Below are 25311 nucleotides of genomic sequence, written 5' to 3' on the forward strand. Positions count from 1 at the left end.
GCTCATCAGTAGACTGGGCATGACCAAGGAAACACTCAGTGAGCCTGAAGAAATGTCAATAAAAACTTCTAAGAATATGATGTAAAGAAAAAAAAAGAATGAAAAAGACAGAAGAGAAGACCCAAAGAATTGTGGGATAATTACAAAAAATGTAATGTACATGTAATGGGAATTACAGGAGAACACAGAAAAAAGGAACAGAAGAAATATTTGAAGTCTTAATGGCTGAAAACTTTCCAAATGAAGGGCGAACACCAAGCAGGACAAAAAACATATTTGGAGGAGGGGGGTGCACCTGGGTGGTTCAGTGGTTGAGCACCTGCCTTCTGCTCAGGTCATGATCCTGGGGTCCTTGGATTGAGTCCTACATCAGGTTCCTTGCAGGAAGCCTGCCTCTCCCTCTGCCTGTGTCTCTGACTCTCTCTCTCTCTGTGTCTCTCATGAATAAATAAAATCTTTAAAAGAAACACACACATTTAGGAATATCATATTTCAACTGCAAAAAAATCAAAGACAAGGAAAAAATCCCCAAAGAAGATGGAGGAGGGCGGAATAATCACCTTACCTATAGAGGAGCAAGAATAAAAAGTATATCTGCATTCTCTTCAGAAACTACACAACAGAGAATGGGGCAGGATGGCAGAGGAGCAGGGTCTCCAAGAACCTGGCCCCACCAACTTACCTAGATAACTTTCAAACAATCCTGAAAACCTACAAATCTGACCTGAGATTTAAAGAGAGAACTGGAATGTTACAGAGAGAAGGGTTTTCGCTTCTAACAAGGTAGGAAGGCGGAAAAAAACAACAACAATGAATCAAATGGGGGGGGGGGGCGCTAGGAGCCTCTGTGACAGGAGAGCCCCGCCCCGGAGAAGCGGGAACTTTAAAAATCAGCACCAGATTCTTCCCGGAGAGAAAGGTGCACGCAGGGAACTCGGGCAGGATCCCAAGAGGGGCAGTGGAGCCCCCAGGTTCCCGGGGTCACTAACAGAGGAGGGGCGCCCGGGGAGAGTGCGCCACACCCCGCGGGGCAGTGAGGTAAAGGGCTGGAGAGCAGCCGGATGGGGCCTCGGGAGCAGCTCAGGGGTGGCTCCACGCGGAGGGGGCTGTGCAGCCCCGAGAGCGCGATTCCAGAGGCGCAGGCCCCGGAGCCCAGGGCGCCAGGGGACACAGCCCAAGATCCTGCGCACCCCCCTCCCCAGCACAGGACAATGAGGAATCTCCTGCCACCTGGCGCCCCCAAGCTGCGCTGATCAGCGATGCCCACCCCCGGAGCATCCAGGCCAGTGCAGACTAGATGCTGCCGTAGTTACTGTGGGAGCTGACTCCAGGGCTGGAGAGCTGGCTGCCGCCAGTGGTGGTGTCCCTCCTGGTGTCACCCTGTGTCTGGGAGGGTCGGGGCCGCCAGGGAACAGGGACCTCTCGGGGTAAACAGCTCCCAATGAGCCAGGCACCTGGCAGGGGGCAGGGCACTCGCCCAGGTGCACACACCTGAGAATCATAACGGCAGGCCCCTCCCCCAGAGGACCAGCTGGAAGGACAGGGGAAGAGCAAGTTCCTAACCAAGCAGCGCTGGAAAGCTGCAGGGGAAGTAGAGGGATTTACAGTATATGGAACCAGAGGGTACTCCTCCTCTTTTTTCTACCTTTTTTGAGTACAACTCGTTTCAGACTGTAAATTTCTAATTTTTTTTCTCTTTTCCCACCTTAACTACAATATTTTACCACCTCTCCATTTTTAAGATTCTTCCTTTTTGACTTTCATATTTGTACAATTACAGGTCTTAGATATATTTTCCACTTCAAGATTCCCTTCAACATACTCAAGTGAATTTTGGGAGATATACAAGACATGCTTTCTTTTGTTTTGTGGTTTTTGTTTTTTCTCTGCCTCATTTTGTTCTACAATGGCAGAAGTTAATACCTTCTAAAACATGACCAGTATGCACCCAGAACCAAGTGGTATACCATGCTGGTTCACTCTGTGAGATTCTTCATTCCCATTTGGCCCCCCTCTTTTATCTCATTTATGTTTTGATGGTCAATGTTGGAGCTCTCTACAAGTATTTCTGGTTTATATAAATTGGGAATTGAGCATCTTTGAATACACAGAACTTAATATACTCAGAAACAAGAGGATCACACTCTAGAACCCCTCAGGTAGACTACATTCTCCCTCCACTACAACTTCTTCACCACCACCATCTCCCAGTCCCCCCACTTTCTTCTTCTTATTTTCCTCTTCTTCTTTAGGATTGTTGGCCTTTTATTTTTTACTACTTTGTTTTAAAATTTGTTTTTCACTTTAGTGGTCCTTTTGTTTTATTTCATTCTGATCTTTGGTTTCAATTTCTGGTCTCTGACCTCGGCAGAATCATCTAGGGTAAAGTTTACTTAGGTCATAGTTGATACTCTTGATGCAGCCTGCTCATAGACACTCTGCACTGAGCAAAATGACTAGAAAGAAGAACTCACCACAAAACAAAGAATCAGAAACAGTACTCTCTGCCACGGCTACAGAATTTGGATTACAATTTGATGTCAGAAAGGCAATTCAGAAGCACAATTATAAAGCTACTGGTGGCTCTGGAAAAAGCATAAAGGATTCAGGAGACTTCATGACTGCAGAATTTAGATCTAATCAGGCCAAAATTAAAAATCAGTTAAATGAGATGCAATCCAAACTGGAGGTCCTAATGATGATGAGGATTAATGAGGTAGAAGAAAGAGTGAGTGACACAGAAGACAAGTTGATGGCAAGGAAGGAAGCTGAGTAAAAAATAGAAAACCAATTAAAAGACCATGAGGAAAGGTTAAGGGAAATAAATGACAGCCTCAGAAGGAAAAATCTACATTTAATTGGGGTTCCAGAGGACACCGAGAAGGACAGAGGACCAGAAAGCATATTTGAACAAATCATAGCTGAGAACTTCCTAATTTGGGGAGGGAAACAGGCATTCACATCTAGGAGATAGAGAAGATCCCCCTAAAATCAATAAAAACCATTCAATACCTCAACATTTAATAGTGAAACTTGCAAATTCCAAAGATAAAGAGAAGATCCTTAAAGCAGCAAGAGACAAGAGATCCCTAATTTGTATGGGGAGAAATATTAGATTAAACAGCAGACCTCTCCACAGAGACCTGGGAGGCCAGAGGGGGCTGACAGGATATATTCAGGGTACTAAATGAGAAGAACATGCAGCCAAGAATACTTTATTCAGCGAGGCTCTCATTCAGAATAGAAGAGATAAAGAGCTTTCAAGATTGGCAGAAACTGAAAGAATCTGAGACCACCAAACCAGCTCTGCAAGAAATATTAAGGGGGACCCTGTAAAAGAAAGAGGAAGCCCAAAGAAATAATCCACAAAAACAGGGACTGAATAGGTATATATTGCAGGGGTAGCAATCCTCATATCAGATAAACTAAAGTTTATCCCAAAGGCTGTAATAAGAGATGAAAAAGGACACTATAATATACTTAAAGGATCTATCCAACAAGAGGACCTAACAGTCACTGGAGAGGCCGGGCACTATGTGCTAAGCTCTGGAGACAGCAAAGCCGGCTAATGCTACTACTTGTCACAGAGTGGAGACCAGGTACTGAAGCCATGTGAAAGGTACAAGGATATCACAGCGAAGGACATGGGGGTCGTGGAAAAACTATCAGAAAACAACGAAAATAGAAAACAAAACAAAACAGGTATTCAGCTAAAACCTGGGGAGTACAGACTGCTATGGAAGTCTCCTGGAAGGGCACCATTTTCTCTGAACCTGCAAAGTGCTGTCTAAACTGGGACTTGAAAGATGACCAGGAAGCAACCAAGGAAGAGGGTCAACCAAAGAAAGGGGGACCTGGGGCTCTGAGGACTGGGAGGGTGTGAAGAGAAGTTGATAGCACTTGGAATGGTCAGAGGTGCGAGGGCACTGTTGCTTGGAGTTCCATACGGAGCCCTAAGCCCAGTCCAGATCCCAAAGGGCGCTGTAAACCATCCTCTCTAAAGCTATCAGCACCACTCCACTGCTTCACATCACCTAGGGGTTAGGCCCCTATGCTCTAGCTTGACGTAATCCTGGAATTGAATCACATCTCTGCCCCTTACTAACTTGATCTTGGGCAAATTAGTTAACCTCACTGAGCTTCCTGTTCCCACCTTAAAAAATATGAGATGAGGGCAGCCCGGGACGCTCAGCGGTTTAGGGTTTGGGGCCTGCTCTCGGCCCTGGGCATGATCCTGGAGACCCAGATTGAGTCCCACGTCAGGCTCCCTGCATGAAGCCTGCTTCTCCCTCTGCCTGTGTCTCATGAATAAATAAATAAAATCTTTTAAAAAAATTAAAAAAAAAATCACATATTTATGCCCCTAATATTTATGCCCCTAATGTGGGAGCTGCCAAGTATATCAACCAATTAATAACCAAAGTAAAGACATACTTAAACAACTATACACTAATACTGGGAGACTACAACACGGCACTTTCTGCAAATGACAGATATTCTAGGCACAACATCTCCAAAGAAACAAAAGTTTTAAATGATACACTGGACCAGATGGCTTTCACAGATATTTACAGAATTTTACATCCAAATGCAACTGAATATACATTCTTCTCAAGTGCACAAGGAACTTTCTCCAGAATAGACCATATACTGGGTCACAACTCAGGTCTCAACCAATACCAAAAGATTGGGATTGTCCCCTGCATATTTTCAGACCATAATGCTTTGAAACATGAATGTAATCACAAGAAGAAATTTGGAAGAAACTCAACACGTGGAGGTTAAAGAGCATCCTGCTAAAAGATGAATGGGTCAACCAGGAAATTAGAGAAGAATTAAAAAAATTCATGGAAACTAATGAGAATGAAGATACAACAGTTCAAAATCTTTGGGATACAGCAAAAGCAGTCCTAAGAGGGATATACATCACAATACAAGCATCCCTCAAAAAATTAGAAAAAAACTCAAATACACAAGCTAACCTCACACCTAAAGGAACTGGAGAAAGAACAGCAAATAAAACCTACACCAAACAGAAGAAGAGAATTAATAAAGATTCAAGCAGAACTCAATGAAATAGAGACCAAAAGAACTGTGGAACAGATCAACAAAACCAGGAGTGGGTTCTCTGGAAGAATTAATAAGATAGATAAACCATTAGCCAGCCTTATTAAAAACAAAAGAAAAAAGACTCAAATTAATAAAATCATGAATGAAAAAGGAGAGATCACAATCAATACCAAGGAAATACAAACAATTTTAAAAAACATATTATGCAGCTATATGCCAATAAATTAGGCAATCTAGAAGAAATGGACACATTTCTAGAAAACCACAAACTACCAAAACTGGAACAGGAAGAAATAGAAAACCTGAACAGGCCAATAACCAGGGAGGAAATTGAAGCAGTCATCAAAAACCTCCCAAGACACAAAAGCTCAGGGCCAGATGGCTTCCCAGGGGAATTCTATCAAACATTTAAAGAAGAAACAATAACTACTCTACTAAAGCTGTTCCGAAAGACAGAAAGGGATGGAATACTTCCAAATTTGTTTTCTGAGGCCAGCATCACCTTAATTCCAAAACTAAAGACCCCACCAAAAAGAATTATAGACCAATATCCCTGATGAACACAGATGCAACAATTCTCAACAAGATACTAGCCAATAGGATCCAATAGTACATTAAGAAGATTATTCACCATGACCAAGTGGGATTTATCCCTGGGATGCAAGGCTGGTTCAACACTAGTAAAGCAATCAAGGTGATAGATCATTTCAACAACAGAAAAAACAAGAACCATATGATCCTCTCAATAGATACAGAGAAAGCATTTGACAAAATACAGCATCCATTCCTGACCAAAACTCTTCAGAGTGTAGGGATAGAGGGAACATTCCTCAGCATCTTAAAAGCCATTTACGAAAAGCCCACAGCAAATATCATTCTCAATGGGGAAACACGGGAAGCCTTCCCTCTAAGATCAGGAACACAACAGGGATGTCCACTCTCACCACTGCTATTCAACATACTACTAGAAGTCCTAGCCTCAGCAATCAGACAACAAAAAGAAATAAAAGGCATTCAAATTGGCAGAGAAGTCAAACTCTCCCTCTTTGCAGATGATGTAACACTGTACATAGAAAACCCCAAAGACTCCACACCAAGATTGCTAGAACTCATAGAGCAATTCAGCAGTATGGCAGGATACAAAATCAATGTCCAGATATCAGTGGCATTTCTATACACTAACAATGAAACTGAAGAAAGAGAAATTAAGGAGTCAATCTCATTTACAATTGCACCCAAAAGCATAAGATATCTAGGAATAAACCTAACCAAAGAGGTAAAGGATCTATACCCTAAAAACTACAGAACACTTCTGAAAGAACTTGAGGAAGACACAAAGAGATGGAAAAATATTCCATGCTCATAGATTGGAAGAATAAATATTGTGAAAATGTCAACGCTACCCACAACAATTTACACATTCAATACAATCCCTATCAAAATACCATAGAAGTTCTTCAGAGAGTTGGAATAAATCATCTTAAGATTTGTGTGGAATCAGAAAAGACCCTGAATAGACAGGGGAATATTGAAAAAGAAAACCAGAGCCGGGAGCATCACAATGCCAGATTTCAAGTTGTACTACAAAGCTGTGATCATCAAGACAGTATGGTACTGGCACAAAAACAGACACATAGATCAATGAAACAGAATAGAGAACCCAGATATGGGCCCTCAACTCTATGGCCAAATAATATTTGACAAAACAGGAAAGACTATCATCTCCTGGAAAAAGGACAATCCCTTCAATAAATGGTGCTGGGAAAATTGGACAGCCACATGCAGAAGAATGAAACTAGACCATTCTCTTACACCAGACACAAAGATAAACTCAAAATGGATGAAAGATCTAAATATGAGACAGGAATCCAACAGAATTCTAGAGTAGAACACAGGCAACACCCTGTTTGAACTTGGCCACAGCAACTTCTTGCAAGATACATCCATGAAGTCAAGAGAAACAAAAGCAAAAATGAGTTATTGGGACTTCATCAAATCAGAAGCTTCTGCACAGCAAAAGAAACGTCAACAAAACTAAAAGACGACCTACAGAATGGGAGAAGATATTTGCAAATGACCTATCAGATAAAGAGCTAGTTTCCAAGATCTATAAAGAACTTATTAAACTCAACAGCAAAGAAACAAACAATCCAATCATGAAATGGGCAAAAGACATGAACAGAAATTTCACCAAAGAAAACATACACATAGCCAATAAGCACATGAGAAAATGCTCCACATCACCTGCCATCAGGGAAATACAAATCAAAACCACAATGAGATACCACCTCACACCAGTGAGAATGGTTAAAATTAACAAGACGGGAAACAACAAATGTTGGAGAGGATGTGGAGAAAGGGAACCCTCTTGCACCGTTGGTGGGAATGTGAACTGGTACAGCCACTCTGGAAAACTGTGTGGAGGTTCCTCAAAGAGTTAAAAATAGATCTGCCCTACGACCCAGCAATTGCACTGCTGAGGATTTACCCCAAAGGTACAGTTGCAGTGAAACGGCAGGACACCTGCACCCCAATGTTTATAGCAACAATGTCCACAATAGTCAAACTGTGGAAGGAACCTCGGTGTCCATCAAAAGATGAATGGATAAAGAAGATGTGGTCTATATATATGCAATGGAATATTACTCAACCATTAGAAATGACAAATACCCACCATTTGCTTCGACATGGATGGAACTGGAGGGTATTATGCTGAGTGAAGTAAGTCAATCAAAGGACAAACATTATATGGTCTCATTCATTTGGGGAATATAAAAATTTGTGAAAGGGAATAAAAGGGAAAGGAGAGAAAATGAGTGGGAATATCAGTGAGGATGACAGAACATGAGACTCCTAACTCTGGGTAACGAACAAGGGGTAGTGGAAAGGGAAGTGGGCAGGGGGATGGGGTGACTGGGTGATGGGCACTGAGGGGGGCACTTGACAGGATGCGCACTGGGTGTTATGCTATATGTTGGCAAATCAAACTCCAATAAAAAACATACAAAAAGAAAAAATAAAATAAAAAATAAAAATAATTCACTTTTTAATGGCCAGATAATAAAAATAAATATAAAAACAAAACAAAAAAATAAAGGATTCTGGGAAGATTCCAAGAAGGAAGCATCAGTAGTCTGTCTCCCCACTTAGAAAACTGTATTGGTACAATCTGTCTGATGAAACTGTTTTGGAACTCTGGGGTATTTTGAAGACATTCAGCTTCCAGGGGAAGGCCTGGAGTGTAAACTGTGGTCAGTTTTAGCTCTTAATACAGTAATACAGTAGTGCCTACCTATCCCCATCCACAGCCACATGGCAGGCAGCTGTGCATCTGTTCCTGGAGCAGCTTACACACAGCTTGTGGGATTAGGGTGGGCAAAAAGGACTCTGTTCCCCAAATACTGGGGATCTGTGCTCTGACAGTTGATTGCTGCTTTGCTCTTAAAGGTGCAAAGAGGCCAGCAGCCATTGTTGTATCACCCCCTATTGTTGCAAGCCTCCCTCTTCAGCTCAAGTGACTTCCAGATGTAAAGGATTCGTGCTTTTTTCCCTTCTTCATTTTTTACTTTTCCCTTTTTCGGAACTAGACATCATAAACTGGAACAACTTTCAAAAACAATTGTATATATGAGGAAAATTAGTGCACGTATCCAAAGAAAAGCTCAGAAAGATCTGGGAAAATATTAAGTTTATACCTCAAGTGATCCCCAGCACAGAAGCAGCTTACAACAGTCAAAATCACAAAAACAATAAACTAGAATAACATAAAAACCAGCAAACACTGGGGAAGTGTTCAATAAAAACATCGCAAGGCATACAACAAAATATGAAAGTATGGCCTACTCAGGGAAAGAAATAATTCAACAGCTCTGTCTCTGTCCCTGAAAAAGACTGAATGGTAGATACATTAGACAAAGATTTTAAAAGAACTGCTTTAAATATGCCCAAGAACTAAAGGAAGTGGAGAAGGCCAAGGAAATAATGTGTGACCAAAATAAAAATATCAATAAAGGAAGAGAAAAAGCTAAAAAGAAACCAGTAAGAAATCCTGAAGCTGAAAGGCACAATATCTAAAATGAAAAATTGACTGCAGGTGTTCAAAGGCAGATGTGAACAGAAAGAAGAAAGAAGCAGTGACACTAAAAAAATAAAAATGAAAATTAAAGACGCTGATGAATAGAAAGAAAAAGATTGAAGAAAAGTGAACAGAGCCTAAGGACCAATGGAAAACATACAAAGGACCAACATACATATTATGGGCATCCCAGCAGGAGAAAATAGAGAAAAGGGGGCAGAGAGAATATCTGAGGAAATAATAGCTGAGTCGTAGGGCAGGTCTATTTTTAACTCTTTGAGGAACCTCCACACAGTTTTCCAGAGTTTCTGCACCATTTCACATTCCCACCAACAGTGTAAGAGGGTTCCCTTTTCTCCGCATCCTCTCCAACATTTGTGGTTTCCTGCCTTGTTAATTTTCCCCATTCTCACTGATGTGAGGTGGTATCTCATTGTGGTTTTGATTTGTATTTCCTTGATAGCAAGTGATGCAAAGCATTTTCTCATGTGCATGTTGGCCATGTCTGTGTCTTCCTCTGTGAGATTTCTGTTCATGTCTTTTGCCCATTTCATGATTGGATTGTTTGTTTCTTTGGTGTTGAGTTTAATAAGTTCTTTATAGATTTTGGAAACTAGCCCTTTACCTGATACGTCATTTGCAAATATCTTCTCCCATTCTGTAGGTTGTCTTTTAGTTTTGTTGACTGTATCCTTTGTTGTGCAAAAGCTTCTTATCTTGATGAAGTCCCAATAGTTCATTTTTGCTTTTGTTTCATTTGCCTTTGTGGATGTATCCTGCAAGAAGTTACTGCACTGTTGGGGATTTACCCCAAAGATACAGATGCAATGAAACGCCAGGACACCTGCACCCCGATGTTTCTAGCAGCAATGTCCACAATAGCCAAACTGTGAAAGGAGCCTTGGTGTCCATCGAAAGATGAATGGATAAAGAAGATGTGGTTTATGTATACAATGGAATATTACTCAGCCATTAGAAATGACAAATACCCACCATTTGCTTCAACATGGATGGAACTGGAGGGTATTATGCTGAGTGAAATAAGTCAATCGGAGAAGGACAAACATTATATGGTCTCATTCATTTGGGAATATAAATAATAGTGAAAGGGAATAGAAGGGAAGCGAGAAGAAATGGGTAGGAAATATCAGAAAGGGAGACAGAACATGAAGACTCCTAACTCTGGGAAACAAACTAGGGGTGGTGGAAGGGGAGGAGGGTGAGGGGTGGGGGTGAATGGGTGACGGGCACTGAGGGGGGCACTTGATGGGATGAGCATTGGGTGTTATTCTGTATGTTGGCAAATTGAACACTAATAAAAAATAAATTTATTATTAAAAAAAGAAAGAAATAATAGCTGAAAGCTTTCCAAATTTAAAGAAAGACATGAATATAAACATTCAGAAGCACACCAAATTACAAGAAAAATATGTTCAAGGACACCCAAACGAAGACATAATATCATCAAACTTTCAAAAGCCAAATATGAAGGATTCATCTTTTTTCCTTTTTTAAAGATTTATTTATTTATTCAAGAGAGAGAGCGAGCGAGCGAGCATGAGCTGGGGAGAGCATGCACTGGGGGAGGGACAGAGGGAGAGGGAGAAGCATACTCCTCACTGAGCAGGGAGTCTGATGTGGGACTTGATCCCAGGACCCTGGGATCATGACCTGAGCCAAAGGCAGACACCCAACCAACTGAGCCACCAAGGCGCCCCTCAAGAATCTTATATCTAGTAAAACTGTCCTTTAGAAGTGAAGGAGAAATCAAAACATTCCCAGATAAACAAAAGGTAAGGAGTTCATGACCACTATACCTGCCCTGCAAAGAAATGATCAAGAAGTCCTACAAGGTGAGATGAAGGACACTAGACAGTAACTGAAATCATATGGAGAAATAAAAATGTCAATTACAGTAAATACATGAGCAACCACAAAAGCTATTGTTATTAAAACAGTAGTATGTAAATATACTGTTTTCTACAGTATTTAAGAAACCAATTAAAGAAAAAAACAATTATTAATGTAAATCTAGTATTACTATAGCTTTGGTTAGTAACTCTAAATCTTGTTTTCTATATAATCAAGGAGACCAATGCAGTTGAAGGAATTACTGGTTTATGTTTTGGGGCACTCAATGTGTAAAGATGTAATTCTGTGACATTTACAATTGAAAGGGGTGGGTACAGAACTGTAAAGGAGCACTTTTTGTATATTACTGAGGTTAAGCTGCTATAAAAGTAAAATGTTATAATTCTGTATGTTATTTTTTTAATTTTTTATTTTATTATTTATGATAGTCAGAGAGAGAGAGAGAGAGAGAGAGAGAGAGGCAGAGACATAGGGAGAAGCAGGCTCCATGCACCGGGAGCCCGACATGGGATTCGATCCTGGGTCTCCAGGATCGCGCCCTGGGCCAAAGGCAGGCGCTAAACCACTAGCGCCACCCAGGGATCCCTAATTCTGTATGTTAAACGTAATCCCCATGGTAACCACAAAGAAAATAACTATATAATGTACTCCAAAAAAATTACAAATGAATATAAACATTGAATTACAAAAAAACCCACAACACAAATGAACACACAAAAAAAGATAAGAATGCAGGAAATGAAGAAATAAAAACCTATTAGCCATAGAGGAAAAAGAAAAAAGCACAATGATCAAAGTAAATCCTTTCTTATCAGGACTTTAAATGCAAATGGATTAAACTCTCCAATCAGAAGACAAAGATTAACAGAATGGATAAAAACACATTATCCAACTCTATGCTGTCTAAAGGGATTAACTTGAGATCCAAAGACAGGTTCAGAGTGATAGAATGTAAAGAGATATTCCATACAAACAGTCACCAAAAGAGAACAGGAGTGGTTATAGAATAGACATAGGAGGACACAATATGTTAACTAAGATTCAATAGAGTTAAAAAATATAACAATTAAAAATATTTACACAATGACATCCCATCCGCATCAAAATATATGAAGCAGAAATGGAGAGAATCACAGGGAGAAATAGACATTCTACAATAACAGAGACTTCAATACTCCACACAGTCATGAATACAACAAGATAGATGATAAATAGGGAAACAGAGGACTTAACACAACAAATCATCTAACCCTGACAGCTATAAATAGAACACTCCACCCAACAGCAGCAGCACACACAGTCTTCCTAAGTGTACACGTGATATTTTTAGGATAGACCGTATATATTAAGCCACAAATTAGGTCTCGATAGATTTAAAAAATAGATATCATACAAAGCATCTTCTCGGACCATAACAGTAACATGAAAAAAAACAGAAAAACTCACCAACTAGAAATTAGACAACACACTTTTAAAAAAACCAATGAATCAAAGAAGAAATAGTAAGGGAAATTAGAAAATAATTAGAGATGAATGACCATAAAAACACAACATACCAAAACTTACGAAATTTATGAGATACAGCAAAAGTGGTGCTAAGGGGGAAATTTACAGCTATAGATGCTCACATTTAAAAAGAGAGAGAGAGAGGGAAGAGAGAGAGAGACCTTAAAACAATAACATAAAACAATGTTGGGGATGCCTGCGTGGCTCAGCAGTTAAGTGTCTGCCTTTGACTCTGTGTGATCCTGGAGTCCTAGGATCAAGTCCCAGATTGGGCTCTCTGCATGGAGCCTGCTTCTCCCTCTGCCTATGTCTCTGCCTCTCTCTCTCTGTCTCTCATGAATAAATAAATAAAATCTTTAAAAAGAACAACAATGTTGGTAAGAATGTGGAGAAACTGGAACCCTTGTGCACTCTTGGGGAGAATATAAAATGGTGTAGCCACTGCAGAAAATAGTATGGAGGTTCCTCCAAAAATTAAAAACAGAATTATCCTATGATCCAGTAATTCCATTTCTGGGTATATACCCAAAAGAATTGAAAGCAGGCTCTCTAAGAGGTATCTGCATACCCATGGTTCACAACATTATTCACAAAAACCTAAAATATGGAAGCAACCTAAGTGCCCATTTACCACTGAATGGTAAGTAAAATGTGGTGTACACACACAGAAACACCACACAAACACACACACGGAGGGATATTATTCAGCTTCAAAAAAGAAAGAGATTCTGCAATGTGCTATATAACATGGGATGAGCCTGGAAGACATTCTGCTACATGAAACAAGCCAGGCACAAAAGACAAACACTGTATGCTTTCACTTACATAAGGTACCCGGTCAAAATCATAGAGACAGAAAGGAGAATAGTGGTGGCCAGGGGCTGGAAGCAGGGGAGAATGTGGAGCTAGTGTTTAATAGGTACAGGGTTTCAGAGTTACAAGATGAAAGGAATTAGGGGACGGACGGAGGTGAGAGCTGCACGACAATGTGAATGAAATTAATACCTCTGAATTGTGCCCTTAAAAATGGCTAAGTTAGTACATTTTGTATTATGTGAATTTTAACTCCATGAAAAAAAGGAAAAGGGGAAAAATAAATAAAAGAGTAAAAAGAGTCTAAATCTTTTTTTTTTTTAAAGATTTATTTATTTATTCATGAGAGACAGAGACATAGGCAGAAGGAGAAGCAGGCTTCCCACAGGGAGCCCAATGTGGGACTCAATCTCAGGACTCCAGGATCACACCTTGAGTGGAAGGGAGACACTCAACCACAGAGCCACAAGGTGTCCCAAAAGAATCTAAATCTTAAGATTAAATCTTCTTAGGTTATAATAAACATATAAATTACTCAATTATGTTTATAGAAAAGAAATATAGTAAAGCTAACAACAACAACTTAACCTATCCATAACCTACATATATTTATTGATTTACCTATGGGTGGTATTCAGGTAAAATTCAATTAGCTTGGACAATTTAGCTTGGAGAAAAAAAATTAAGTATAGAATATGTTTATATAATATTCTACAATTTCAACTCTGTATAAATTATTACGAATGCTAAAAAGCAAATGATATTAATTTGAAATGAGTTAAGAAAAAATGTATTATAAAGTAACATAAATTCCCTGTTTAAAAACAAAAACCTCAAATAGTATCTCCTGGTTCCCTATGCCCACAATCTACAGGTAACCACTATTAACCATTTCTTGTATATCCTGATTCTATTTGGGTATCAAGGTTTATGTATACATGTGTGCATATACATATACATATACATAAATATAGGTATATATATATATACACACACACACATACAGAGCATATATATATAAAAAACAGAATTATACCATTCATACTAATCTGCAATTTCCTTTTTTAACAAAAATATAATTTGAAATACTGTCCATTTCAGTACACAAAGCTCTATCTCACTCTCTCTCAGGGGTACAGAGTCATCTATGACAAGCACCTTCCATAACTTCTATAGCACGTCTCCTACTCCAATATGTAGGGACAGGGTAGGGGAGGCAAAACCAGTACTGCTGTACCGTTTAATGGGAGTATCCTATCACTGACATTGTTTGGAATTGCTCACACATGGTGATGATAAAAGAAGCTAGACTTGTAATCATGTTTTTATTGATTGTAACTTCTCTACAGAAAACACCCACAGCTACCCTCCCTACACTGCTCTACCTCTCCTCCTACTGAGTAAGTCAGCCTGCTGTTAATTTATCTCTGCTACAGATGATGCTTCCGCAAACACTCTTGTCACATCAGGCAAGCCTATCTGCAGGACAGATTGCAGAAATAACCTTGTCGTACAAAGTATGAGTTTTAGAGGGGCGCCCGGGTGGCTCAGTCAGTTGGGCATCTGGGTCTTGATTTTGGCTCAGGTCATGATCTTGGGTCATGGGACTGAGCCCTTCACTGGGCTCCAAACTCAGTGCAGAGTCTACTTGAGATTCTCTCTCCTTCTCCTTCTGTCCTCCCCTACCACACTCATATGCACTCTCTCTCTCTAAATAACTAAAAATCTTAAAGCAAAAAAAAAAAAAAAAAAAAAGGTATGAGATTTAGAAAAAAAATTTTAGAAACGTAAATTTACTTTTATTTTATTTGGAGACTTTATATTTTTAAATAGGTATTCCAAATCATCCTCTGAAGCAAACTGTATATATTCCTATTAACTGTATATAAAAATGGTCAGTGTCCTCACTCTTGCCAATGTAATTCTGTAACGTTCTTTTTAATACTTCCTTCATTTCTTTCTTTGGCTCTATGGGTAGCATTTTCTTTTTATTTCTGATAATTTAGTGTGTTAAGAGTCTGCTTTTCCCTCCTCTGGTGGTTATCACTATCATTTTTTTAAACACTTAAGCATTTATTTGTTGGTTTATCAACTTTAAATAAGATCTATTCTCTGTGATTCCCACTATCACATCATCCGATTTTCTATTTCACCTTGCCAATCTTTTCTCTTCTTGTATATAGATGTAGGTATAACTATACTGGTGGTCTTTTTGTTAATTTTACTAGGTGCCAGGAATGGGAATAGAGCTTAAGGCCTTTATTTTGCACCATTTACTAGATCTCTCTAAGAATATACACAATGTGGGAGCAGCCACCATCAGTAGGTAGGAAGAAGAGAGAAATCAAAAAGGGCTGTGCTACAGAAGGAGTATTCTAGCAGTGGTAAACAGGACAGAGCCTAGAATGCAAAGATTCATTATTATGAAAGATTAGGGGAGATTCAATATTACAAATATGTCTATTTCCCTTCAATTTAATCTGTAAAATAAAAACTTATCCCTAAGTCATGATGATGATGATGTAATAATAATGGTAACGCTCACTCTGACACTAGGTTAATTAAGCCCTTTATATGTATCTCATTCAAGAGCAAAAACAATCTTGCAAGATAATATTTAGCCCCATGTTACCTGATTTACATGAAGATTTACAGGAAGAAAAGTAATCTCCCTGCAGTTGTAACATATAGTAAGTAAAAGGGCTAATAAAGCTTTCTTTCTAACAGGATGGTAATGGTATGGGAGTTGAGAAAAAATGATCCCGTACAAGAAAACTGAAGACATGATTCTGTTTAGTACCTTAGTACATAAGTCTTTTCCCCAAGGACTTGCCTACAAGTTCAAGAACTAAAGGAAGATGACACTGTATCTTTCACTCTTCCTTTTATTTCCCAAACCACTGCAAGAGGAAAGGACCTCCTGATCATACCGGGGTGTCAGAACCCTGAGGGCATTCCTAAGGCTGCCAATTTAGAGAAGAGGAAAGAGAAACAAATGAGAGGGTGGTGAGAAAGAAAAGGAGAGGGAGTTGAGAGTATGTACTGAAGAAAGAATTTGGGGAAACAGGAACCAGTCAGCGATCTCACAAACTGCAGAGGTTAGGGGGTGCTGAGGGCTAAAACCAGTTACTGAACAGTGATGACTGGCAGGCTGCTGAATAACTCGGGAAGACCAGTCTGACAGATGGACAGGACTAAGATTCAGACTATGGCTGTTAGAAAAAGGAAACATCTAGTGTGGACCACTGTCAGGGGAGGTCTGGCAGAGAAATGAGGACTACCGTCTTTCCAAGGGTCATGGGAGAGGTAAGCTGATTATTTGTATTTTAAGATGTGGGAGGGGCTCCTGGGTGGCTCAGTCCATTAAGCATCAGAGTCTTGGTTTCAGCTCAGGTCATGATCTGAGGGGGGAGATCAAGCCCTGGGTCAGGCTCCATGCACAGCCAGGGAGGAAGATTCTTTCCCTCTTCCCCTCCCCTTCCTGCATGCATGCTCCTCCTGCCTTTTCTCTCTCAAATAAATAAATAAATAAATATTTAAAAAAAAAAAAAAAAAAAAGACGGGAGATATCCTAGCAACTTGGCAGACATAGAGAAAGAAGTTAACAGAAAGGAAGAGATTGATGATATATTAAGAAAGAATAACTGATGAAGCAATCCCTGTGATAGTTTGGATATTATCTTACATTTGCATATTGCTTTACAATTTGCAGAGCCCTTTCACACCACAAGTCTCCCATATTCCTTACATAATTCTATGAGCCAGGTAGAGCATGAACTATCACTTAATTTTACTCGAGGAAACTGAGGCCCAGACAGGTTTGTGGGAATCCAAGGCAGTGTAGGAGAAAGAGCCCTGAAGTAAGATCTTGGATCTCTCTTTCACAGATTCTGTGCTTTGGGCAAGTTACTTGGCTTTCAGGGGCCTCAATCTCCTAACCAAGGAAATGAGGATAATACTTCCCAGGCTCCTCCAACACTCAGACAATGCCTGCCAAGGTGCTGGCAAGGTGCCTGTAGAAAAGTAGGCACTGCAGAAGCTACAGCCACACTTTGGCAAGGAGACTGAGGCAATGCAGTGAGCATTCATTAATATCGAGTGCCCGATAACTCAAGATAGTCAGGCACCGTGACCATAAAACATCACTGCAAGTGACAAGGGGCATCAGGTGAACATACAAGCGGCTTAAGAACAAAGACGAGACTATGGTTAACTGTGCGCACCAAAGGGTTAAGGATAAACATGTAAGGATCGTGGAGAAGTTCAAGACGGAGGTGGCCTCTGGGGTGGATGTTGAAAGAGGAGTTCCCTGGTGGAGGGGGAAGTGCATTCTAGGAGGAGAAACAGCACCCGCAAAGGCTCACGGGCATTCCAGCAAACAGGGCACACAAGCTCGATCAAGCCAAGATCCCCTTGGAGCTGACTCAGCCACCTCAAGACAGCAAGAAGAGAGCTCATAGCACCTGCATGCTGCTCCACACCCTCTGTGACTCCCACAGGTGGGAGGCGATTCCCTCCCAAAGAACAGCCAGAAGGGGAGAAAGTCTAGCAAAGCTGCAAAAGAAATGAAGAGGTAAAGGGACTTCCAGCAGCTATAAGTCAGACCTGAGGCACCTCGAGGCACATCCCTACAAAATATCAATCCCCAAACCGTGTGGGCCCCTGCCTTTCATGCTCTCAGCTGACACCTGCAACACAGTGTGAAATCACACGTAGGATGTGGCAGCGGCCACAGGTCACTGAGGCACTCGATGCCATGCCAGTGTTCATCCAAGTCACAGCTGGCAGCCACAGCACGAGAGCTACTGGTGTGCCCGTGAATACCTGCTCACAGCATCTCCGTCTGCAAAATCCCTCCTCTGTCATCTAAAGAGTCCCAGAATGGCAGAAAAGTGCTACAAGCAGCATGGAAAACCTTATGGCCCTCAGAGCCACAACCCAGTAGAAACAGAGTAAAACCGAAGTGCACTTTGAGGATCTGGTTTCATTGCCCATCCCTTTCATCACCTCAAACTCTTTTATAGTTTTACAAGAGAGTTTTACTACTATTTACAGTTAAAGATGTTCCACTGGTTTGAATCCAGAAATAAGATATGTCTGGAATCCTGTTATTCTTCTCCCTCAGAAAGAAATAGGAAGGAAATTACTGTTATCTACCCTGGATACTAAGTGAAGCTCAACAAATGAATGCTCTGTTATTTGTTCTGTTTAAAAATATGCTTACCTATGGGTTTACAAATTCGCAATTTTCTTTTTTTTTTTTTTTTTAATTTATGATAGTCACAGAGAGAGAGAGAGAGAGAGAGGCAGAGACATAGGCAGAGGGAGAAGCAGGCTCCATGCACCGGGAGCCCGATGTGGGATTCGATCCCGGGTCTCCAGGATCGCGCCCTGGGCCAAAGGCAGGCGCCAAACCACTGCGCCACCCAGGGATCCCCCAAATTCGCAATTTTCAAAGAACTAGAACTTACTGTGATCGGCATGGTAAAATAGTAAAAAATTAAAAAAAAATGGGTCTTTCTGATTAGGAGCCATAGAATTTAGCAATGTTTCAAAATCCCCATCAGAGACACTGATTATCACTGCAACAAGTACAAAAAGATTAGTCAGAGATTCTCAACTGAAGAATTCTTTGTTGTAATTTGAGGTCTTTAAAAACAACAAAAAGAGTCAATGTATCATTGCACTTATGAAGCACAATCTATGAGTCAGACTTATATTTCAATCTCTGATGCAGCTGGGATTAAAGAGAGAACTTGGACATTATTTCTAAACGCATCTTGGCAGTGAACTTCATGAAAACATAGAGACACAATTAAATAGATTCAGTGAATCCAGGTTGAAACTGCAGGTAAACATGGGCTTCAGTCCTCCCCTGTGCTAGTCAGGAGGATAAGGTGGGTGTGAGAGAAGCTTTGCACCAAATGGCAAACCTTGGGGAGGTTCAGGGCGGCAGAAGCCAGCCAGCCTGCCAGAGGGACATGTGGACTGGGGGAAACACACGCTGAACAGGAGCAGAGTAGGTGACAATGCTGTCAGGCAAACTATTTCTAACTTGATCAAGAGAAAATGAAATAAGAATGTTTTTGGCACCAGGGATGACTGTCTCAGCATGATTTTAAGGTGATGGGATTTTAAAATGTTTAGTCTTGAAAGCCATAGGGAGAGCTACTGTTTCACTGAGTTAAACAAAGGGAAGGTAGTAAAAGAAGTGAACATACTAAAATTGGTTTACCTTTCAGGTAATTGGATTGTACTGAAAAAAAAAAAAGATCATTCGCCCTCTCTGGTTTATAAAGAATCAGCCATTGCCAGTTTGCTTGTTTCTATCTTGCCTTCTGAGGCTAAAGGCAAGAAAAGTTCTGCAGCCAAACTTCCTGGTAATCAGAGAACAATGTTCCTCAATGGTGCCAATTAACTATACCTAGTTCACTGGAAACTGTACTCAACATAAATCAAAACTAAAGTTAATAAGTGAAGAAACAAAGTACAATTTTATCATGACCCTAGCGAAGTGGGAAAGTGAAGCAGCATGCCTGATGTAAAAAAGGATGATCACATTACCTGCTGGGGTACCAATCTGGATATTATGCCCCCTCCCCATCAAAGAGGCTGAAGCTAAATTTAAGGATGGCAGTGAGACCTCTACTCATAAGTCTCTCATTCAGATTCCTAAATTATATCAACATATAAAATTAGTCACACCTACGATGCAGTAGTAAGACAAAATACCCAAAAATAGTGGGGGATGTATAGCACCCAGACTGTAAGAAGCAGCAAAATGACACCACAAGAAAGCAATCACATAGATCCAGAAGTTTGAGAAACCTGTAGGGAAAGTAACCTGGTGTCTATAGCCAGTTAGTAACATGAAGAAGGTGGGAGGTGAGGCGGGGGCAGGAGGGGCGCAGATGTGCTCTAGAGTAAGAATCAGGAGACAAACCAAAGGAAATGTGCAGGCCTTGTCTGGTTCCAACAAACTGCCTGGGAGAAGACGGACCTGACACTATCAAGGACACAGGAATACAGACTGAGTACCAGATGATGCCAATGGGCCGCTGTGAACCTTCCTGTATTGTGCTGGGACTGCTGTAAGAAAATACCCATATTCCTGACAGAGCCGTAATAAAACGTCAAAGTGAAAGGACATGAGGTGTAGGGCCTGCTTTAGTCACAAGAAGGAAGAAAAAAGAAAAGAAAAGAAAACAAAAGATAGAAATGAAGCAAATCCAGCACAGTTTTAACAGTTACTCAATCTGGAAGATAAATATATGCAGGTAACCTACATTATTCTTTATATCTTCACTTATTTGAAAGTTTTCATAATAAAGCATCCTTTTTTAAACACTGACAGCACCCAGCTCACTGCACATACACTAGCCAATAAACCATACAACTTCACACATCAAATAAGTCTTTATTATCTTGAACACCAGTGTCAGCTGTCCATGAAAATCCAGGGTTTTCTAAAGAGTTTAAAACATAAAACATTCTTATCTCATTATGTGAATGCTCTTGAACTTTTTTTTTCTTTTTTTTTTTTTTTGAGGATATACCTTAGCAAGGAACAAGTGATACTGAATTCTCCTTCCCAATAATACCCTTATATAAAATTGCATCAAAATTAATGAAGCATGATTCACTGAAACTCACTATTAGCAGAAAAGAAAAAATTCACTGAGCATTAAAAATCAAACACCAAGGACACATTAAACAACTTTAAAATGATTACCTCTATAGGGGACAAAGCAAGGGGGAATGCCATGAGCAGGGATGGGGGTGACACCAAAATTTCTCACTGAGTACTTTTTAATGTTGTTCTGACTTTTGGATTCACACAAATGGACTGCCTAATCAAAAATCACATTTCATTTTAAACAAAACAACTGAATATATACTTTTCATAATTTAAAGAATTACTTCTCCTCTTACATGCGGACTCCAACTGCGGACACTAAAACTTGAAGAAAAAAAATTAAGATTTTTCTGTGCTCTTTAAGATGTCTATCGATCACTCATGTCACTATCTCCCAGGATTGACTTTTGGTGGTTTTAAAACACATTTGTTTCTTATCTTACTTCTAAGAGGTTCTTTCCTTCTTTAGGCGAACATTTAAGAAACTTAAAATGCATCTGAACATAAAAGCAAAAAAAAATTTAAAAAGGGTCCCTGGGGTTAACTTGAAGAAAAACTCAAATCAAGGAAAGCCCCTTCTATTTTTTGTTTCGTGTCAAAACACATATTTAAGTCTTTACTTGAAAGCAGAGGAATTTAACAAGGATTTAGCAGTCTTCACTTTGCTCCCTTCTAACCTCAAACCCAAACTATTATATTTTCATTTTCTTTTGTCATCCATTACCTGTGCTTCTCGGCCAACTCTTGTCAATCAAGATTATTGAAACCTCAAACCAAAATGCAGTCATTTGCCTTTTAAGCACCTTAAAATAGATGTTTAAAACCCTCACTTCTTACAGTCTCATCTGAAGCATTTATGTATCCCTTTGCTTGGTGCTTTTACTGAGTTAATAGCCTAACAAATGACCTAGTATTGAAACCTGAAGTAAATTAACTAAAGCCCCTGGTGTAACCAGGCAGGTTACATTGTGTTCCTGGAATACCTGGTGATTCCTTAACTCTAAGAACCAACAAGCCTGGTAAAAACCTTTGTCAACAAAAGAGTATTATGAAGGCCTCCCGAGGGTCACCCTGCTTTCAATAAATCTGACAGATGAAAACAGCCATTCACCAAAATATGATATCCTCTTTAAAAGAGAGAGAGAGAGAGAGAGAGAGAGAGAGAGAGAGAGAATCACTGGATTGTTTTTAATAAGGTTTTCAATTACTGGTTTATTGTTTTTCCCTTTTTCTTTTTTTTAATAATAAATTTATGTTTTGGGATCCCTGGGTGGCGCAGCGGTTTGGCGCCTGCCTTTGGCCCAGGGCGCGATCCTGGAGACCTGGGATCGAATCCCACGTCAGGCCCCCGGTGCATGGAGCCTGCTTCTCCCTCTGCCTGTGTCTCTGCCCCTCTCTCTCTCTCTCTGTGACTATCATAAATAAATAAAAATTAAAAAAAAAATAAATAAATTTATGTTTTATTGGTGTTCAATTTGCCAACATACAGAATAACACCCAGTGCTCATCCCGTCAAGTGCCTACCTCAGTGCCCGCCACCCAGTCACCCCCATCCCTAGCCCTCCTCCCCTTCCACCACCCCCAGTTCGTTTCCCCAATTACTGGTTTAGATACAGTCTTGAACAGTGGCTATCAACCAATATGTATTTACTGAGTCCAGAGTGTGTATTCCACAATTTACTGCAAATAGAAGAAACAAGTCACACTTTTTTCTTAAGAGCTTTAAGGTCTGGTTGATGAGACATGTCTAACACATAAGACCAACAGAACACATTGTTAAAGATCAAGTGTACCACATGTGGCTGTAAGCACAGTGGTGGCAGGAACTACAGTGGCTGTAGCAGACCTGGATGTCTGGTGGACTTCTGGCAAAATTTCTCAAGTAGGACAGCAAAAAAAGGCAAGGTGAACACTAGTAGCCACCAGACAGGCTCTGCCTGAGACAGAAAGGGATCTGACTTGGGACAGAGACACTAGTCCAGCTGAGGAAAGCTGTAAAGGAAGAGGCATGGTAGAAAAAAAAAAAAAAACAAAAAAAACAGAAGGATAGGTCATACCCAACAAATAACTGTGAGTGTGCATGCATTTGTTGTTAAAGAAAAGTGGGCTATGATCAGATCCTAGAAACCATGAATGACGGCTCCAATTCTATTTTGAAAGCAGTAGTTATCCCATGACCTTGAAGAGAAAAAGGACCAGAAACAAGCTGTCCTGCCAGCCAAGCACAGTCCTCCTCCCCGCTGGACACAGTAATGCTCTGGGAAGCACAGGCAAAGTGGACCTCTCTGGCCGTGTTCTCTCTCCATCATTAAAAGCTTCTCTGATAAGCATTCTACAACTAACTCAATACATTCATCATACTTTAGATAAGTGTTAGAGAAAGCTTCAGGGAGAAGTGACCACTCCTTCAAAAGATTTTAATTTTTTTTTTTTAATTTATGACAGACACAGAGAGAGAGAGAGAGAGAGAGGCAGAGACACAGGCAGAGGGAGAAGCAGGCTCCATGCACCGGAAGCCCGATGTGGGACTTGATCCCGGGTCCCCAGGATCGCACCCTGGGCCAAAGGCAGGCGCTAAACCACTGCGCCACCCAGGGATCCCAAAAGATTTTAGAGAACACTTAAAAAGCATCTCTTAGAGTAGATCATCTTCTGGAACAGTGTCCAGAGAAGTCCAGTTCCATATAATAATATTATTTCACTACTAACTCATTTAGTCCTATGAAGGAGGGACTATTATAACCCCCATTTTATAGATACCCTTGCTGAGAGGCTTCAGAGAGGACAAGTAACTTTCCAAAGATGGTGTATAGCTCATTAGTGGTTGAGCCAGAGCTCCCCCTGAGGCCCCCCAGACCTTGGGGAACATGCTCCAGATAACACTGCCACCCTACCTCGGGTGTTCCCACTCTTTCCATTGGCCTGTGTGGACAGCAAGACCCTGTCTCTGTGGCTTGTGCACAGGGGACAGACCTCAGTGATCTCTAAGTACCAACTCCAGAGTCAGTCAGCAACATGAAGATTTTGCAATCTTTGCAATATTGAACTTTGGTAGAAATGGAGAAGAGAAAGTCACTATCCTTTAGTCAAGGTCTTTTATTTAGGATTACTCCCAAACTTCTCAGGGATCCCATACTCCTAATTAATGCATATACTTTACAATTGAGTATAGCTTTCCAAGTCTTCAAATATTCATATATAATTTTCACAGAACTACCGTTTGGGCATCCTACACTTTCAAAATAAGACTAAATGACAAGAATATCACTTAAATATAAGGCTAAGACATTCATGGGTGACATAAAACAGAGGAATACCACATAAAAATCACAGTAGCAAAAATCAGAAAGAAACAAATTCATCTATTTTACATTACTTTCCAATGTCAAAAGTTTTTAAAACCCTTTTTTGATATGGAAGGCATTCATAAAATTTTAGTGTTCCCTTATGCTACATCTTGGTTGGCCAAGCAACCAAGTCAAATCTTGCTTTGAAAAAGTTTGAAGAGAGAAATCATTTGTTTTATGTAATGATAGGGAGCAAAGTCTGGGGTTTTGCAGCCATCAAACACATTTGTGAAGTAATTACATTAACCTATCATATATTCTAAGCACTCACTGTTTATTGTAATCAAATGATTTACAGATTTTGAGTAATGGTTTATGTGCTTCCATAGAAAAGGTGGCTCATGCTGAATTTGGGATATATGTATAAAAAACAGCTGAAAAAATATCAGGAGACAATATGCTTTGTAAGATTAGTCTAAGGAACAGAGATGACACAGAGAAGCCAAAGAGGAAAATGAATGAATATTAAGTGGGTAAACTCTTCAAGACACTGATCTCAGGGAACCTCTCCTCCTACCAGTGCAGAAAAGAGCACCAAAAGTTACTGCTTTCTGCTTTTATAACAAATATCAAAAAAAAAAAATCATTAAAATAAACAAAAAGCCTAATTTCAGTGAGATATGTACTACCCTTTACTTCATGTTTAAATAATGCATAGTAACAAAAAGATTTCAAAGTTAAATACCAATCAAATAAGCATATTATCATGATATATGCCAACATGCTTTATGAAGAAAAAGGCACAAAGCTTTTATTTTCTTCTATTACCTAAATCAATCTAACTCTGGGTTAAAGCTGAGGATCTCAAAAAGGAACTATAAGAGAAAAAATGTTAAAGATCTGTTGAAGTGTAGAATTGGAAGTTTGTTTTTTTTTTTATTTCTATTGCATACATATAGTTGCTTGGGACACAAACATTTCTAAATTTATTCACTTTGAACAGGCCTCCATATTTCTTGGGTTTACATGCAAATATAAAAATGACAGAACTA

General features: G+C 40.0%; 1 protein-coding gene across 4 annotated transcripts in view; it reads right to left on the reverse strand.

Annotated features, from left to right (window-relative positions):
* The window catches only part of MIPEP (mitochondrial intermediate peptidase), a 172964-nt gene that overhangs the window by 110937 nt on the left and 36716 nt on the right, over positions 1-25311 (reverse strand). The window lies entirely within an intron of this gene.

Source organism: Vulpes vulpes, chromosome 9 (genome assembly GCF_048418805.1).
Source record: "Vulpes vulpes isolate BD-2025 chromosome 9, VulVul3, whole genome shotgun sequence".
NCBI classification, from domain to species: Eukaryota; Metazoa; Chordata; class Mammalia; order Carnivora; family Canidae; genus Vulpes; species Vulpes vulpes.